The 7,200-nt window shown below is 33.6% G+C and overlaps 1 long non-coding RNA gene across 1 annotated transcript; it reads left to right on the top strand.

Annotated features, from left to right (window-relative positions):
- Positions 1-511: 511 nt before the first annotated feature.
- On the top strand, positions 512-3,498 carry LOC109419463 (uncharacterized). The gene is made up of 3 exons (XR_002132354.3): positions 512-784; positions 859-990; positions 2,172-3,498. It is a non-coding gene; the product is annotated as an uncharacterized LOC109419463 (long non-coding RNA).
- The last annotated feature ends 3,702 nt before the right edge of the window (positions 3,499-7,200 follow it).

Raw genomic sequence — 7,200 nt, 5'->3', positions numbered from 1 at the left:
ACAAGATTTCCTCTTGCAAAAAAGTCAAGTTTCACCAAAAGTTTCCACGAAGTCCCATTGATTTCGGGAGCGTATGTTATCGACATGATGATGGCATTGAAAATACCACGCGAGAAGTGGGTTTTCCTAGAGAAGAAAAGGACTTTGTAAATTAATTTGGAAAACAAATATTTCCGTAGGGCCGACCTGCCACAAAAAAAAAACAAAAAATAATACATTTGTCTCTAACATAACCTGTCAGAAGATGCATGTTTGTTTCAAAAATGAATTGAATTTGCTCCAAACAGTTTTATTTTTGTTGCCAGAACAAATTGACAATTTATTTGAGTTTACCTGAAATATTTTTGATTTTACCATGCTTTTTTCTGCGTGAAAGACAACGCAGATCGGTAAATGTCAAGGGGTGCGCTGATAATAGCAGAATAGCAGAAAAAAATCTTCCAATAAAGTAGGTAGGTATTTGAATATTTCTAAACCAGCTAACGATATGATGTGAACCAAGTAAAGCAACCCGGACGGAAGGAAGTCTACCTGTCTTCTTCGTGTCTACCTGGCTAAGACACCTCCTGGTTTTTTTTCCACGGACTCTCACCTGGTTCCCATCCTGGCTATGCTTTTGACGTGAGGCTTTCGCCTGTTTACGTTTGTTAAAAAAAATCGTGACGGGACGGCAGAAACGTGGTTTGTGCACTTTTCTTAGTGAAATTAGTGCATTAAATTAATTTCAATAGTGGAAAAATTTCATTTAATTAATAGTAATGTCTATCTCCCGCCTGCAAAAATGGTAAGCTTATTGAAGCTCTAAGATATATTGTGATTTTTGTTCATTCGGTTATAAATATCGCATCCGATTTACAGCAGCTGCATCAGCCTCCGGGTGAAGGAAGGAAGCGCAATCATCCGCTCTGGTAGAATTGTTTACGTTTTTCAACACGAGCTGGAGCGAAGCGATACAATTTCTTGGATTATTCCTCGCCCAGATTGTTGGAGGTAAGTTAGCACAGTTATAAAAACATCCGAGCAGAACTTCGAGTTTCACTGTTGTAAAATTTGTTACAATAGGGTTACCAGACGTACTCTTTTAAGAGTACATGTACTCTTTTTCAGCAAAAAAATGGGCGTACTATTCTTTTTGGTAAAATGGGCCCAATTGTACTCTTTTTTGCAAAATTACATTTTTCTGATAAAATATACATATCAATCAAAATAACCTTACAAATAGTAAAAAAATCAGTATGCTACAAATTAGAATCACTTAATCACCCCCCACCAACTCGTTTCATTCCTATTTAAGCAAACATTTCGATTTGTCTTATCTGCAGGAGAAAGGCCATCTTTATTTTCCCTTTCTTCCATCGAAATCACACTAATTCATTCAGATTATGATTTGCTCCTTGCTAAAAAATGTTGTTAAAATGGTCGTTTTTTAATTTGTTTTGCAAAAAATTGTTTCACTTTGACGTGCAATAATCGGAAGATTCTGTAATATGTTAGCTTTTGAAAGCAGACTCAAAACTGTCTTGGACGAAGCAGTGAGTTACATTTTCCATTGAGTTCTTAAAAGAAGTTAGTAATCTCTATTAACGAGATTTTAGCCCCTCCGAAGAAAGAACTCACATTTTGCGACTTTGTCGGGATTGGGACTCGATCCAAGGTCCTCGGCGTAAGTGTCACGTGTTTTAACCATCACACTAGGTCCGATTCACAAAAAAAAAATAAAAAAGTCTTACTAAACCTATTGAACGAAATCCATCTACAGGAGAACAAAAAAAAATGACAGTTCTCTTTAATTCTTAATGAAAGGAATTTGAAAACAAATTACTAACACACACGTATTTGGATTGGTCAATAGTTGGTATAAAAAAATGTGAGATATGAAACTGCTGTAATAACTATCCAGTGATGTATTAAGTAGACACAACTTTAGTTTTTCACTTTGTTAGAAAATTTTCCTACCTTTACTTTATTATACTTCCAAAAATATCAAAAACTTCAAGAGTGTCACACAGTATTGATTCGAAAAAAAAATCAATATTTACTCGATTACTGTACTCTTTTGTACTCTTTTATCAGAATTCTTGAATGTACTCTTTTCATGTGTGAACAATATGGTAACCCTATGTTACAATCCTCTCCTACCTCCTCCTCCTATAACAAAGTAATGTTTATAGTTTTAGGTGACGGATACCAAACAATCGGAAATGCCAACCGATCCAGCTTGTCAGTAGCGTATGGCACGGAGGAAAGCAACGATATCGCCCCCGGAAGATGTTGGCGGGACAAATTAGCTAGCAGCGAGAAAAATAAGTCATTGCAGATTATTGTTCCGGAGCCCGAACTGCCTAGATGCAACCCACCTCTGCGACGACCTTCCGGACATATTTTTTTAATTGGTGTGTGCTAAGAGGTACAGTTGATCTCAAATCGATCACTATTTGGGAAAGCGACGGAAATAATAGACGGAGTCAAACGGACGGAAGCTTAAACAGCTAATTAGCAGGATCCACGGATCGGAATTGAATAATATTAACGCCAGGGCAGTCTTCACGGTTGCCACGTAAGTATTATGAACTGTTTATTAGTTGTAAAATTTCATCTGCTTTTCTTTGGCGTTACGTCCCATCTGGGACAAAGCCTGTTCTTTGAGCGCATCAAAAGTTTGCAACTGGGAGCTTTCTCTTGAAATGGGCATTTTGCTATGTATTTAAAGCTCTAAGCCCAAGAAAGTCGACAAGTTGTGAAACCCTTTATTAAAAAGTATTCCGATCGGTCCAGGAAATCGATCATTCTTCTTCTTCTTCTTGGTATAATGTCCTAACTGGGACAAAGCCTTCTTTTCATCTTAGTGTTTAATGAGCAATTCAACCGTTATTTGAAAAAATCCTCCAAGAAAATTTCCTTTTCGAAAAACTCGTAACTATGTATGTAGATCGGTTATCAAACTCGTCACCTGTTACTGGGATTCCTCGACGTGGTTGATATCATCCGCGATGCCCAGGAGCATATGCGACCGCGTGCCAATGGTTCCGCTCGTTTGCATTCCAGCTCTCCTTATCGCTCCTTCCAGTACTATGTTGAACAGTAAGTTCGAAAGATCGTCGCCCTGCTTTAGTTCGTCTAGGGCAGTAGTGGTCAAGTGGAAGCATACCGCGGGCCAAATTGAGATTGTTCGACTAAGCCGCGAGTTGCAGAATACAAATCATCATCAACCTAAATTAACTATTATATTATAAATGTTCTAATCTTTTCACAATTTGAGAATTGCAAAAGTACTTTTTGCACTTCAATAGTTAAACCTCAAACATAAAAATAGACGAACCAGCCAAGGGCTGAAAGTCTCTTTAATAAATACAAATCAATCAAACATTTTAATTTGACCATTAAAAATCTTGTTGTTCATCGCCAATTAATTATATATTTGTAAATTTTCATTAAGCTTAATTTTATTAAATTGAAGTAGCGAGCCATTTGCCATTTCCCAGATGACTTGGAATTTCTGAGGATCTTTTCGGATTTTCAGGATTTGAGTATTGTGTTGTTCTTTGCTGAGTACTGTGTTGTTCTCTGCAGAGAAGAACATTAATCAAGACAAGATCAAGATGATCGGCATTGAACAAAAAAAAACACACACAACAACTGGTGTGATCTTTCCAATATTATTTATTTATAAATAATTCTACTTCAGTATATATTTGCTATATAACTGTATATAAGTTGAAAATTCGCTATTTTCAACATGTTTTCATCTATTGGAAGCTGCTTCAGTTCTGGGCTCTTTCTAAGTTGATGAAGGGATTTATAAATGCTTGCAAGGACTTGGCCAGGTGTGTGGAGCTGAGTGAATCTATGACATTGTAGATAGTAGCGACATCAGCAATGTCAAAGGATATATTCAACTTTGCAACTCCATCCAAGATTTGTGCAAGTGTTCATGCTATGCTATGCTATCTTTTCGGATTTTCAGGATTTATTTTCCGCGATGCTAAATAATTCCATAAATGTTGGAGGATATTTTCTATAATTCGCAAAATACATCCCAGATGACGGGATTTTTTGAGAATCTTTAGGTATTTTTTAGGCATTGTATCCGTGAATCTGCTGTCTTTTATAAATAATTGAGAATATTTTCAAAGTAAGTGGATTACATCCCAGATTACTGGGAATTCCTGAGAATCTTCAGGGATTTTCAGGAATTACTTGATTATATTTCGCAAAGCTACTGATTTCTATAAATGATTGAGAATATTTTCTATGGTTTTAAAAATACATTCCAAATTACTGGGAATTTATGAGAATCTTTAGGATTTTTCAGGATTTATTTGAATAGGGTATTGGTTCCCTTATTAAGCATGTGGCTCCCATTTTCATCCTACGAAAAACAAAGGATTGAATCGTTGTTTGTTTTGTTTCATATTTTTGTATTTTTTGTTAGAAGTGAGCACGCATGAACACAAAAAGAAAGGAATCAATCGGTGCCGTAATCGCTTGTTTTCGAATAGGATGAATATGGGAGCGTGAGATTACTGATGGCACATACCCTATATTCCACTTCTATAAATGATTGAGAATTTTTAGAAAACATCCCAGATAACTGGGAATTTCTGAAAATCTTTTGGGATTTTCAGGAATTATTTAAATATATTCCATTATTCTACTAATTTTTAAAAATTATTAAGAATGTTTTCTTCAATTTAGAAAATTCATCTCAGATAACCGGGAATGTCTGAAAATCTTAAGGGATTTTCAGGAATTAGTTATTCTTCTGATTTCTAAAAATGATTGAGAATATTTTCTGCAGTTCCTAGAATACATCTCAGATAACTGAGAATTTCTGAGTATCTTTAGAGATTCTCAGGAATTATTTAAATATATTCCGTATTGCTACTGATTTCTAAAAATGATTGAGAATATTTTCTGCAGTTCCTAGAACACATCTCAGATAACTGAGGGGGATTCTCAGGAATTATTTAAATATATTCCGTTATTCTTCTGATTTCTAAAAATGATTGAGAATATTTTCTGCAGTTCCTAAAATACATCTCAGATAACTGAGAATTTCTGAGTATCTTTAGAGATTCTCAGGAATTATTTAAATTTATTCCGTATTGCGCCTGATTTTTAAAAATGATTGAGAATATTTTCCGCAGTTCCTAGAACACATCTTAGATAACTGAGAATTTCTGAAAATCTTTAGGGATTCTCAGGAATTATTTCAATATATTCCGTAATGCTACTGATTTTTAAAAATTAATAAGAATATTTTCTTCATTCCGTATTGCTACTGATTTATGAAAATGATTGAGAATATTTTCCGCAGTTCCTAGAACACATTTCAGATAACTGGGAATTTCTGAGAATCTTTAGGGATTCTCAGGAATTATTTAAATATATTCCGTAATGCTACTGATATCTAAAAATAATTGAGAATATTTTCTGCAGTTCCAAGAACAATCTCAGACAACTGAAAATTTCTGAGAATCTTTAGGGATTCTCAGGAATTATTTAAATATATTCCGTTATTCTTCTGATTTCTAGAAATGATTTAGAATATTTTCTGCAATTTCTAAAATACATCTCAGATAACTGAGAATTTCTGAGAATCTTCGAGGATTCTCAGGAATTATTTATATATATTCCGTTATTCTTATGATTTCTCAAAATGATTGAGAATATTTTCCGCAGTTCCTAGAACACATCTCAGATAACTGAGAATTTCTGAGAATCTTGAGGAATTCTCAGGAATTATTTAAATATATTCCGTTATTCTTATGATTTCTAAAAATGATTGAGAATATTTTCTGCAGTTCCAAGAACAACTTCAGACAACTGAGAATTTCTGAGAATCTTTAGGGATCCTCAGGAATTATTTAAATATATTCCGTTATTCTTCTGATTTCTAAAAATGATTGAGAATATTTTCTGCAGTTCCTAGAATACATCTCAGGTAACTGAGAATTTCTGAGAATCTTTAGGGATTCTCAGGAATTATTTAAATATATACCGTAGTGCTACTGATTTCTCAAAATGATTTTCTGCAATTTCTAGAACACATCTCAGATAACTGGGAATTTCTGAGAATCTAAAGGGATTTTCAGGAATTATTTGAATATATTCCGTTATTCTACTGATTTTTGAAAATTATTGAGAATATTTTATGCAGTTTCTATAATATATCTCAGATAACTGAGATTTTCTGAGTATCTTTAGAGATTCTCAGGAATTATTTAAATATATTCCTTAATGCTACTGATTTCTAAAAATGATTGAGAATATTTTCTGCAGTTCCAAGAACACATTTCAGATCACTGAGAATTTCTGAGAATCTTTAGGGATTCTCAAGAATTATTTAAATATATTCCGTATTGCTACTGATTTTTGAAAAGGATTGAGAATATTTTCCGCATTTCCTAGAACACATTTCAGATAACTGGGAATTTCTGAGAATCTTTAGGGATTCTCAGGAATTATTTAAATATATTCCGTAATGCTACTGATATCTATAAATAATTGAGAATATTTTCCGCAGTTCCTAGAACACATTTCAGATAACTGAGAATTTCTGAGAATCTTTAGGGATTCTCAGGAATTATTTCAATATATTCCGTATTGCTACTGATTTCAAAAAATGATTGAGAATATTTTCTGCAGTTCCAAGAACAATCTCAGTCAACTGAAAATTTCTGAGAATCTTTAGGGATTCTCAGGAATTATTTAAATATATTCCGTTATTCTTCTGATTTCTAGAAATGATTTAGAATATTTTCTGCAATTTCTAGAATACATCTCAGATAACTGAGAATTTCTGAGAATCTTCGAGGATTCTCAGGAATTATTTACATATATTCCGTAATGCTACTGATTTCTCAAAATGATTGAGAATATATTCCGCAGTTCCTAGAACACATCTCAGATAACTGAGAATTTCTGAGAATCTTGAGGGATTCTCAGGAATTATTTAAATATATTCCCTTATTCTTATGATTTCTAAAAATGATTGAGAATAATTTCTGCAGTTCCAAGAACAATCTCAGACAACTGAGAATTTCGGAGAATCTTTAGGGATTCTCAAGAATTATTTAAATATATTCCGTTATTCTTCTGATTTCTAAAAATGATTGAGAATATTTTCTGCAGTTCCTAGAATACATCTCAGGTAACTGAGAATTTCTGAGAATCTTTAGGGATTCTCAGGAATTATTT

Source organism: Aedes albopictus, chromosome 1 (genome assembly GCF_035046485.1).
Source record: "Aedes albopictus strain Foshan chromosome 1, AalbF5, whole genome shotgun sequence".
Lineage (NCBI taxonomy): Eukaryota > Metazoa > Arthropoda > Insecta > Diptera > Culicidae > Aedes > Aedes albopictus.
Note: the sequence above shows the minus strand (reverse complement) of the source record. Positions and strands in the feature narration are given on the sequence as shown.